The 12,795-nt window shown below is 45.1% G+C and overlaps 1 protein-coding gene across 1 annotated transcript in view; it reads left to right on the top strand.

Annotated features, from left to right (window-relative positions):
• Positions 1-2,060: 2,060 nt before the first annotated feature.
• Positions 2,061-12,795, top strand: part of LOC142196722 (phospholipase A and acyltransferase 1-like) — a 40,696-nt gene continuing 29,961 nt past the window's right edge. The window contains exon 1 of the mRNA XM_075266695.1: positions 2,061-2,165. The gene's annotated coding sequence lies outside the window, so the exon portion shown is untranslated. The remainder of the gene's footprint in view (positions 2,166-12,795) is intronic.

Here is a 12,795-nt window from a genome sequence, read left to right on the forward strand (position 1 = left end):
TTAAGGGATTACAATGAGTTTGTCCTAAATACATGGCATCAGTACATCAGGGGGTCTCTTTGCCAAAGTGGTGGTCACTGCCAATGAGTTACACTTCGTATCTTGCTAGCTGTAATACTGTTTGTCCAATATCTGCCTCTCAGAGACCCACTAAGGCACCAAGTGAACGAGGAGTGATACAAACAACTGACAGACTCCACTTTCTTGAGTCTTCTGCTGCAGGACCAGGAGACTGCCACCAACTTCCTACCAATCTCACACTTCTTGTGTAACTTTTTGTCACTTAGTCTGATGTTTCTCTACCCAGCTCTGTTCTGTCCCACTACTCACTGCACTACCTGTGGTGCTCTCTAATAATCCCCAGGGAATTTTCCCTCTGTCTTCATCCATTTAGGTCACTCTCCACATCGTACTGCTGTTGTACTGTATACCTCCTATTCTGCAGTTCCCTCTATCTCTCCAGTCTGCTCAGGTAGTATGGCACCTATCACAACCTATACTGTCACTGAAAAACAGAATTGGAATCTCTTTCAAGCTTCTCTGTTGCATTCAGCTATATTGTGGGCCCAGCTCTTACTGATATCTTGGTGCCCATTTCATTGTTGCAGTGTTCTGCTTGACTGAACCAGGAACCTCTCTGGTTCAGTCAAGCAACAGACTACACCGAACATTTGGCATTAAAACATTCTTTTTTCTCATTTTTTAATTTTTAAGTATGACATTTCTTACATAAGAGTGCAAGACTCCCTCGTGGGTAAGGCTCCATGCTAATAAACTACCTCACTTTAGTAATGGTGTCTGGAACCACTCATCCCTGCTAATAATCTGAGGCAAATATTGAAGCCACCATGTGCCAGTAACACTATAATGACAATTCTATAATGCAGTAAATATATATGCCAATAACCCAAATTGCATTTAAAAACTGGTCCTGGGGGGGGGGGTCTTCACAAAGAAAGTGGTCAGTATAGTGGACCTGAAAAGTTATTTCCACCATCTACATTTCTTTATGATGATGGGGTACATTCGGCCTCTTTATGCCCAAGATGTCAGTCCTTCAAGCAGATTTACTACATGTGACAGAAACAGTTCTGGAGGTATGTAGTTGCCACTATCAATATTGATATGAGGTTCTATTGATTTTTCTCCTGTGTATTGGAGTATGTGAAAGACCTGGCGGTCAATATTTCTGGTAAGCTAGCAGGTGTTAGAATCCATCATAAGGCCCATAAATTAACTGCCCAATATTGGCTCGATGACAAGGGTTCCATCACTAGAGAATTTTGAGCTTCTTAGGTTTCCTGTATATGACTGAAATTCACATTATATCCTTGTGATGAATTGCATACTAGACCCTTTCCACTATAGGTGACATGGGAGATGGACTACTAATTATTCATTGTGCCTGGACTCTATGGAATCTATTTTCAGTGCACGAGAGGGACAGAGGTGGGGGTTTTGTTTTGGGGATTATGTTTGTATAACTGACAAAAATGTTCGGAATAAAAAATATAATAATAATAATAATAATAATAATAATAATAATAATAATAAAAAAACTTGATTAATTATCCAATAAAGTAAGGAGCATTGAGCCAATACAAGTCTGGGTAAAATATGCATCTGCTGTCATTGAGATGTGTGAAACAATTGATCTTAGTAGGTGGAAAGTTCACCGCTTTTTGTCTATTTAAAGGTTTGTGCACATTATGAACGCTATGACTGAGAGGCATTCATCAGCTCAAAGTGCGTTAGCGCTCTCTGTATGTGTTTGTACTGGGCTGCATAAAGGATACTGAAGCTTTTCTCCTCCGTAGCTGTATTATGTCGGAAACCATTGACAGATCAGTCCGTGCACCGAAAGAGAAGCTCTGCTGTTTGGATGCATGCCAAACAAGGTGGTGAGCTGACTATCTGTTTTAATATGTACCCCTCCTCACATGACAGGGGACCACGCTATATCCAGAAGCAGCTCTTTTGCCTGGATGTATAAGCATCCATGGCTTCTGATTGGCTGTTGGGCAGCATCTATTTTGCATGACAATTTCTGCTGCTGCGCATGACAAGGAGGTGCTGTGGCCATAAGGTGTGAACAAGCACCTGTCTCTCAGGAGAGTGAAGCTCCTGTACATGGACCACAGGGATGAGATGCTCGCCATACGCCGGTGAGTAACACTGTCAGGCCTTCTGCCAACCAGTATGTGAGATGTTTCACTACAGCAGAGCTCAGCCTCCTGCATGTCAGCTGCTGAAGAACTACAAATGTAGAACAGGCTAGGTTACCTATGTGAGTCTTCATTCACCAGGACTCGAAAACTAGAGGATTTCCCGGATTTCTGTGCTTCACATTACAGGCTAGACTACAAATATTATCATAACAGTATTTAGAATGCGCACAAAGATCCTCACCACATATTACATAGTTAAAATGTATATCTCATGTTTCTTAATTATATTTGTTTCTGGGAAAAACTGGATGAAGACGAATAGACTGACAATAAACTTGCTGAATGGCACATCTATTATCGAGTAATGCCATACAGGAGTAGGATTCCCACCCAGCTTTCCCAAAAGCCATACATCTATAATAAATTAAGGACCACTCATGCAGATCCGTGGATATCCTTGCAGCGAGACTATCACTGATCTGACTTTTATGCTACATTTCATTCCAATTTCTAAATAGTATGTGAATGTTACCGTGTAAAAAGATCAAACAAGGCAATCAAGTGTCAATATATCTGTTAGTACATAGAATATGGAATCTGTATGTATAAAATGTACTGTTTTATAAAAATTAATTGTCCTTTAACTGAGAGTCCACAACATATAGTAGGTTCTAGAAAAACAGCCGATAGTAAATAAATGTGATATGTCAGATGATTTCTATGCATTTTGCAGAATCTGTGTTGTATTTGCCATCAGTACTCAGTATGATCAGTTCGAGTATAGTGAACAGTGTTTCCATGGGGATGTTCTGCTTCAATTGTTTAGGCCCCTGTTAATGCATAGAGAATGTTCAAGTTGACAGGTATGTGGATCTGTTATTCTTTGCCTTTATCTTTGTTGGAAAAAGTCACATGGCAACTGTAAGATTCCAGAACCTCCCACAACGTGTCCTCATTTTACATTTTCTTTTTGACCCCCTCGTGTTCATTCTCTAGCAAATTCTATATACATTTAGCAAATACGCAGAAAATGAAAGGCAAGGCTTTTTCTTACTATGTAAATTCAACAGTTGCATTTCCACACACACCTAGCTGCAAAAATACAGATTTATTAGCTGAACCTGCACTTGCTCTTTTTTTTTCTTTCCACCTTCAGTCTATTTTTTTCTAGTCCTTGTTCTTTCTATTCTATATATTAAAAAAAAAAAAAAAAAAAAAAAAAAAAAGCAGAAATGTGAAAATATGCTGCAATAATATATTTATGTCTGACCACTTCACTATGAATACAGGTGCCACCAATTTTAATGGTTGCCATATTAACTTATATTTACAAGAGCTACGTTTATTGGAAGTATTTCATCCTCTTTTCTGGCCAAGCAGGACTTATAGCTCAACTTCTTTACTAGGTTCTTTTCACATCTGCAGTGCAAGATCATTGTATGCCCCATAGGTCCCTATTACACTAACAGAGGCCTTCTTCCATAAGGGTTTCATTTTTTTCATACTGAATGGAATAGCACAGAAGTCCTTGCTGTTCAGTACAGAGACTTGCAGGGGAAAAAACCTTAAAGGGGCTCTATCAGCAAAATCATGCTGATAGAGCCCCACATATGCGTGAATAGCCTTTAAAAAGGCTATTCAGGCACCGTAAATGTTATATTAAACTACCCCCCAGTTTTAAAATAAAACCCTAAAACAGAATATTATCTACTTACGGATCGTGCACGCTGGGCGGGCATTCAGGGTCCGCCGTCTTCTTCATCCCCGCCTCTTCTTCCTCTGACGTCCTCCAGTCCCGTCCTCCTCCGGCGCTCGCGAGCGGACACTGATATAAAAAAATGGCCTGAGCGCCTGCGCATTAGCTGTAGTAGCAGCCGCATGCTACTGCGCATGCGCCCAGGCCATTTTTTTTATATCAGTGTCTGCTTGCGAGCGCCGGAGGAGGACGGGCCCGGAGGACATCGCAGGAAGAAGAGGAGTGGATGAAGATGAAGACACACCCTGAATGCCCGCCCAGCGTGCACGATGCGTAAGTAGATAACATTTTTTTTTAGGGTTTTATTTTAAAATGGGGGGGGGGGGTAGTTTAATATAACATTTACGGTGCCTGAATAGCCTTTTTAAAGGCTATTCACACATGTGTGGGGCTCTATCGGCTTGATTTTGCTGATAGAGGCCCTTTAAAGAATTATGAAGCTGCCCAGGATCAAAGACCTTTTTCATTCTGATGCTTGGGATAGGTTTCTCACTGTCAACTCCTTCAAGACTCAAGTCTAAATATTGCAAAGCTTATGCTCAGCCTTTTTAAAAAGATGCTAACAAGACATAAGGCCTTAAGATCCATTTCAACTCTCTGGTTTAGGCAACCTATGATTTTTCCAGCTGCTTTGAAGTAAAATCTAGATCTGCTGTATGCCAGCAAACACATGCTGAGAAATGTACTGCAGATGGCTCAGTCCCGCTGAGGATGGAGTTAGTACATGCAACATGATGTGTATCTCGAGACCTTCATTATAATAACACTGAATAACAAAACATAAGTCAACCTTAGATACAACTTGCAACAGAAAAGCTGTGTTTTAGAAACTTTTTTGAAGATCGCAAAATGACATATCTACCAACAGAAGCACTGGTGTTTTCCATATTAGTATAATAAGGGTAGAAAGTCTGGAGAGGTGGGGCAACACGGTGGCTCAGTAGTTAGCACTGCAGCCTTGTAGCACTGGAGTCCTGGGTTCGAATCGCGCCAGGTAGAATATCTGCAAGGCGTTTGTATGTTCTCCCTGTGTGTGCGTGGTTTTCCTCCCATTCTACAAAGACATACTGATAGATTAAAAAAAATGTACATTGTGAACCCTAAATGGAGCTCACAATCTACATTAAAAAAAAAAGTCTGCAGAAGAAAACTCTCCAAAAACTCTATAAAAAACACGTGATACTTGGAATTGCAGTCTGAATGGAACTGAGCTGTACACCCTCCACATGTTGCCACTGGCATCACTGTCATGATCTGTGGACGTCCACAAAAGTCTGATCAGTATAGATTAGGTGGCTGTGCACAAGTTCCAGTATGCATGCTTTACTGGAGACAAGACATGTAATGTTTCTCCTTGTGGAGACTCCAGATGGCCTAAGAGAATAGAATGGAACTGTCTCTCTAAATTTACCTCTAGATAACTATTACGCAAGTCAATGTCCAACCAATGAATCAAACAAAGCAGTGTTTCCTCCAAAAGAAAGTGTGGACACACATCAGTACAGAGTACCAGTCAGCTGGATGAGAAGCATTTGTACATGTGCATAGATGTGCAAAAGTTTTAGGCACGGGGAATGCTACAAAGTAAGATTGCCATTAGAAATAGCGATGTCAACTATTTGTTAATTAACAAAACCAAAGTGACAAACAAAAAGAAACTCTAAATCAAATCAATATGTGGTAGGACCAACCTTTGCTTTCAACACAGAGTCGGTTCTTCTAGGTGTACTTGCACACAGTTTTTGAAGGAACTCGGCAGGGAGGTTGTTCCAAGCATCTTGGAGAACTAACCACAGATGTTTTTTGGATGTAGGCTTGTTCAATTCTTACTGTCTCTTCAGATAATGTTGAGATCAAGGTTCTGTGGGGGCCATATAATCACCTCCAGAACGCCTCCTCCTAAAGGGTGGTCACACCAAATATTCAATTTATTTACTTTTTTTTTTTTTTATTCACTTAATTTTGTTAATTGACAAGAGATTAAAGACAAGCCTAGTTATGGTAATTTTGTTTTCAGCAGTTCCCTTGGCTCATCCATAAAGGTCCACTAGAACAACCACAGCTGCCTTTTACAAATGCTTATGTAGCATTCAACATATTTTTTTTAGCATCTGGAAACTTTGGCCAGGAATAATACAAATATTTCTAATGGAGGAACTCAATAAGGCCACCATGCTGTTTCAGATCCAAGCACACTATGACCTCTTTAGAGATCAAAGCAAAAACTAGTACAAGTTTTGTAAAGAGACACACGACAAGGGTACATTATGTTAAGAACAGAAATGCAAACATGTATTAATCTGTTACTCATTCAGTCTCTGATCACTTGCACTGAAGAGGTGAAAGGCAGAAAACTTCTGTTTATGTACATTCTTTTTTCAACACATTTCTGTTACATAGTGTACGGTAAACTAGGCATGTAAGATGCTATGTGGGGCTAGATAGTTGTTTGATACCCATATTACAAGCACTTCAAGTATACTGCCATCTTTATTGAAAAAAGGACACAAGTAAACTAAACACTGATTCTACGCAGAAATGACACATTTGTTCAAATATACTTTTGTGACTCAGAAGTAAATAAAAAAAAGTTAAAGATTAGAGATGAGCGAACACTAAAATGTTCGAGGTTCGAAATTCGAATCGAACAGCCGCTCACTGTTCGTGTGTTCGAACGGGTTTCGAACCCCATTATAGTCTATGGGGAACATATACTCGTTAAGGGGGAAACCCAAATCCGTGTCTGGAGGGTCACCAAGTCCACTATGACACCACAGGAAATGATGCCAACACCTCTGGAATGACACTGGGACAGCAGGGGAAGCATGTCTGGGGGCATCTAACACACCAAAGACCCTCTATTACCCCAACATCACAGCCTAACAACTACACACTTTACACACTCAATACCACCTCTCTGACAGTAGGAAAACACCTTGAAACATGTGTATTTGGCACTTGCAGTGAGGAGAGCTTGTCACCAGCAGTGAATTTGGCCCTTGTAGTAAGTTGAGGTTGGCACCAACATTTGTTTTGAAAATCAGGGTGGATTGAGCCTCTAACCAGCAGAGTTTGGGCAAATTCATGGTGGAGGGAGCCTCTAAAAACCCCAGTTTGGACCAATTCATGGTGGAGGGAGCCTCTAAAAACCCCAGTTTGGACCAATTCATGGTGGAGGGAGCCTCTAAAAAACCCAGTTTGGACCAATTCATGGTGGAGGGAGCCTCTAAACAGCCCAGTTTGGACCAATTCATGGTGGAGGGAGCCTCTAAACAGCCCAGTTTGGGCAAATTCATGGTGGAGGGAGCCTCTAACCAGCCCAGTTTGGGCAAATTCATGGTGGAGGGAGCCTCTAAAAACCCCCGTTTGGACCAATTCATGGTGGAGGGAGCCTCTAAACAGCCCAGTTTGGGCAAATTCATGGTGGAGGGAGCCTCTAACCAGCCCAGTTTGGACCAATTCATGGTGGAGGGAGCCTCTAAAAACCCCAGTTTGGACCAATTCATGGTGGAGGGAGCCTCTAAAAACCCCAATTTGGACCAATTCATGGTGGAGGGAGCCTCTAAACAGCCCAGTTTGGGCAAATTCATGGTGGAGGGAGCCTCTAAAAACCCCAGTTTGGACCAATTCATGGTGGAGAGAGCCTCTAAAAACCCCAGTTTGGACCAATTCATGGTGGAGGGAGCCTCTAAAAACCCCAGTTTGGACCAATTCATGGTGGAGGGAGCCTCTAAAAACCCCAGTTTGGACCAATTCATGGTGGAGGGAGCCTCTAAAAACCCCAGTTTGGACCAATTCATGGTGGAGGGAGCCTCTAAAAAACCCAGTTTGGACCAATTCATGGTGGAGGGAGCCTCTAACCAGCCCAGTTTGGACCAATTCATGGTGGAGGGAGCCTCTAACCAGCCCAGTTTGGGCAAATTCATGGTGGAGGGAGCCTCTAAAAACCCCAATTTGGACCAATTCATGGTGGAGGGAGCCTCTAAACAGCCCAGTTTGGGCAAATTCATGGTGGAGGGAGCCTCTAAAAACCCCAGTTTGGACCAATTCATGGTGGAGGGAGCCTCTAAAAACCCCAGTTTGGACCAATTCATGGTGGAGGGAGCCTCTAAAAAACCCAGTTTGGACCAATTCATGGTGGAGGGAGCCTCTAAACAGCCCAGTTTGGGCAAATTCATGGTGGAGGGAGCCTCTAAAAACCCCAGTTTGGACCAATTCATGGTGGAGGGAGCCTCTAAAAACCCCAGTTTGGACCAATTCATGGTGGAGGGAGCCTCTAAAAACCCCAGTTTGGACCAATTCATGGTGGAGGGAGCCTCTAAAAAACCCAGTTTGGACCAATTCATGGTGGAGGGAGCCTCTAACCAGCCCAGTTTGGACCAATTCATGGTGGAGGGAGCCTCTAAAAACCCCAATTTGGACCAATTCATGGTGGAGGGAGCCTCTAACCAGCCCAGTTTGGACCAATTCATGGTGGAGGGAGCCTCTAACCAGCCCAGTTTGGGCAAATTCATGGTGGAGGGAGCCTCTAAAAACCCCAATTTGGACCAATTCATGGTGGAGGGAGCCTCTAAACAGCCCAGTTTGGGCAAATTCATGGTGGAGGGAGCCTCTAAAAACCCCAGTTTGGACCAATTCATGGTGGAGGGAGCCTCTAAAAAACCCAGTTTGGACCAATTCATGGTGGAGGGAGCCTCTAACCAGCCCAGTTTGGACCAATTCATGGTGGAGGGAGCCCCTAAAAACCCCAGTTTGGACCAATTCATGGTGGAGGGAGCCTCTAAACAGCCCAGTTTGGACCAATTCATGGTGGAAGGAGCCTCTAAAAACCCCAATTTGGACCAATTCATGGTGGAGGGAGCCTCTAACCAGCCCAGTTTGGACCAATTCATGGTGGAGGGAGCCTCTAAAAACCCCAATTTGGACCAATTCATGGTGGAGGGAGCCTCTAAACAGCCCAGTTTGGGCAAATTCATGGTGGAGGGAGCCTCTAAAAACCCCAGTTTGGACCAATTCATGGTGGAGGGAGCCTCTAAAAACCCCAGTTTGGACCAATTCATGGTGGAGGGAGCCTCTAAAAAACCCAGTTTGGACCAATTCATGGTGGAGGGAGCCTCTAACCAGCCCAGTTTGGACCAATTCATGGTAGAGGGAGCCTCTAAAAACCCCAGTTTGGGCAAATTCATGGTGGAGGGAGCCTCTAACCAGCCCAGTTTGGACCAATTCATGGTGGAGGGAGCCTCTAACCAGCCCAGTTTGGGCAAATTCATGGTGGAGGGAGCCTCTAAAAACCCCAATTTGGACCAATTCATGGTGGAGGGAGCCTCTAAACAGCCCAGTTTGGGCAAATTCATGGTGGAGGGAGCCTCTAAAAACCCCAGTTTGGACCAATTCATGGTGGAGGGAGCCTCTAAAAACCCCAGTTTGGACCAATTCATGGTGGAGGGAGCCTCTAAAAACCCCAGTTTGGACCAATTCATGGTGGAGGGAGCCTCTAAAAACCCCAGTTTGGACCAATTCATGGTGGAGGGAGCCTCTAAAAAACCCAGTTTGGACCAATTCATGGTGGAGGGAGCCTCTAAACAGCCCAGTTTGGGCAAATTCATGGTGGAGGGAGCCTCTAAAAACCCCAGTTTGGACCAATTCATGGTGGAGGGAGCCTCTAAAAACCCCAGTTTGGACCAATTCATGGTGGAGGGAGCCTCTAAAAACCCCAGTTTGGACCAATTCATGGTGGAGGGAGCCTCTAAAAAACCCAGTTTGGACCAATTCATGGTGGAGGGAGCCTCTAACCAGCCCAGTTTGGACCAATTCATGGTGGAGGGAGCCTCTAAAAACCCCAATTTGGACCAATTCATGGTGGAGGGAGCCTCTAACCAGCCCAGTTTGGACCAATTCATGGTGGAGGGAGCCTCTAACCAGCCCAGTTTGGGCAAATTCATGGTGGAGGGAGCCTCTAAAAACCCCAATTTGGACCAATTCATGGTGGAGGGAGCCTCTAAACAGCCCAGTTTGGGCAAATTCATGGTGGAGGGAGCCTCTAAAAACCCCAGTTTGGACCAATTCATGGTGGAGGGAGCCTCTAAAAAACCCAGTTTGGACCAATTCATGGTGGAGGGAGCCTCTAACCAGCCCAGTTTGGACCAATTCATGGTGGAGGGAGCCCCTAAAAACCCCAGTTTGGACCAATTCATGGTGGAGGGAGCCTCTAAACAGCCCAGTTTGGACCAATTCATGGTGGAAGGAGCCTCTAAAAACCCCAATTTGGACCAATTCATGGTGGAGGGAGCCTCTAACCAGCCCAGTTTGGACCAATTCATGGTGGAGGGAGCCTCTAAAAACCCCAATTTGGACCAATTCATGGTGGAGGGAGCCTCTAAACAGCCCAGTTTGGGCAAATTCATGGTGGAGGGAGCCTCTAAAAACCCCAGTTTGGACCAATTCATGGTGGAGGGAGCCTCTAAAAACCCCAGTTTGGACCAATTCATGGTGGAGGGAGCCTCTAAAAAACCCAGTTTGGACCAATTCATGGTGGAGGGAGCCTCTAACCAGCCCAGTTTGGACCAATTCATGGTAGAGGGAGCCTCTAAAAACCCCAGTTTGGGCAAATTCATGGTGGAGGGAGCCTCTAACCAGCCCAGTTTGGACCAATTCATGGTGGAGGGAGCCTCTAACCAGCCCAGTTTGGGCAAATTCATGGTGGAGGGAGCCTCTAAAAACCCCAATTTGGACCAATTCATGGTGGAGGGAGCCTCTAAACAGCCCAGTTTGGGCAAATTCATGGTGGAGGGAGCCTCTAAAAACCCCAGTTTGGACCAATTCATGGTGGAGGGAGCCTCTAAAAACCCCAGTTTGGACCAATTCATGGTGGAGGGAGCCTCTAAAAAACCCAGTTTGGACCAATTCATGGTGGAGGGAGCCTCTAAACAGCCCAGTTTGGGCAAATTCATGGTGGAGGGAGCCTCTAAAAACCCCAGTTTGGACCAATTCATGGTGGAGGGAGCCTCTAAAAACCCCAGTTTGGACCAATTCATGGTGGAGGGAGCCTCTAAAAACCCCAGTTTGGACCAATTCATGGTGGAGGGAGCCTCTAAAAAACCCAGTTTGGACCAATTCATGGTGGAGGGAGCCTCTAACCAGCCCAGTTTGGACCAATTCATGGTGGAGGGAGCCTCTAAACAGCCCAGTTTGGGCAAATTCATGGTGGAGGGAGCCTCTAACCAGCCCAGTTTGGACCAATTCATGGTGGAGGGAGCCTCTAAAAACCCCAGTTTGGACCAATTCATGGTGGAGGGAGCCTCTAAAAACCCCAGTTTGGACCAATTCATGGTGGAGGGAGCCTCTAAAAACCCCAGTTTGGACCAATTCATGCTGGAGGGAGCCTCTAAACAGCCCAGTTTGGGCAAATTCATGGTGGAGGGAGCCTCTAAAAACCCCAGTTTGGACCAATTCATGGTGGAGGGAGCCTCTAAAAACCCCAATTTGGACCAATTCATGGTGGAGGGAGCCTCTAAACAGCCCAGTTTGGGCAAATTCATGGTGGAGGGAGCCTCTAAAAACCCCAGTTTGGACCAATTCATGGTGGAGGGAGCCTCTAAAAACCCCAGTTTGGACCAATTCATGGTGGAGGGAGCCTCTAAAAAACCCAGTTTGGACCAATTCATGGTGGAGGGAGCCTCTAAACAGCCCAGTTTGGGCAAATTCATGGTGGAGGGAGCCTCTAAAAACCCCAGTTTGGACCAATTCATGGTGGAGGGAGCCTCTAAAAACCCCAGTTTGGACCAATTCATGGTGGAGGGAGCCTCTAAAAACCCCAGTTTGGACCAATTCATGGTGGAGGGAGCCTCTAAAAAACCCAGTTTGGACCAATTCATGGTGGAGGGAGCCTCTAACCAGCCCAGTTTGGACCAATTCATGGTGGAGGGAGCCTCTAAAAACCCCAATTTGGACCAATTCATGGTGGAGGGAGCCTCTAACCAGCCCAGTTTGGACCAATTCATGGTGGAGGGAGCCTCTAACCAGCCCAGTTTGGGCAAATTCATGGTGGAGGGAGCCTCTAAAAACCCCAATTTGGACCAATTCATGGTGGAGGGAGCCTCTAAACAGCCCAGTTTGGGCAAATTCATGGTGGAGGGAGCCTCTAAAAACCCCAGTTTGGACCAATTCATGGTGGAGGGAGCCTCTAAAAAACCCAGTTTGGACCAATTCATGGTGGAGGGAGCCTCTAACCAGCCCAGTTTGGACCAATTCATGGTGGAGGGAGCCCCTAAAAACCCCAGTTTGGACCAATTCATGGTGGAGGGAGCCTCTAAACAGCCCAGTTTGGACCAATTCATGGTGGAAGGAGCCTCTAAAAACCCCAATTTGGACCAATTCATGGTGGAGGGAGCCTCTAACCAGCCCAGTTTGGACCAATTCATGGTGGAGGGAGCCTCTAAAAACCCCAATTTGGACCAATTCATGGTGGAGGGAGCCTCTAAACAGCCCAGTTTGGGCAAATTCATGGTGGAGGGAGCCTCTAAAAACCCCAGTTTGGACCAATTCATGGTGGAGGGAGCCTCTAAAAACCCCAGTTTGGACCAATTCATGGTGGAGGGAGCCTCTAAAAAACCCAGTTTGGACCAATTCATGGTGGAGGGAGCCTCTAACCAGCCCAGTTTGGACCAATTCATGGTAGAGGGAGCCTCTAAAAACCCCAGTTTGGGCAAATTCATGGTGGAGGGAGCCTCTAACCAGCCCAGTTTGGACCAATTCATGGTGGAGGGAGCCTCTAACCAGCCCAGTTTGGGCAAATTCATGGTGGAGGGAGCCTCTAAAAACCCCAATTTGGACCAATTCATGGTGGAGGGAGCCTCTAAACAGCCCAGTTTG

Source organism: Leptodactylus fuscus, chromosome 3 (genome assembly GCF_031893055.1).
Source record: "Leptodactylus fuscus isolate aLepFus1 chromosome 3, aLepFus1.hap2, whole genome shotgun sequence".
Taxonomy (NCBI): Eukaryota; Metazoa; Chordata; class Amphibia; order Anura; family Leptodactylidae; genus Leptodactylus; species Leptodactylus fuscus.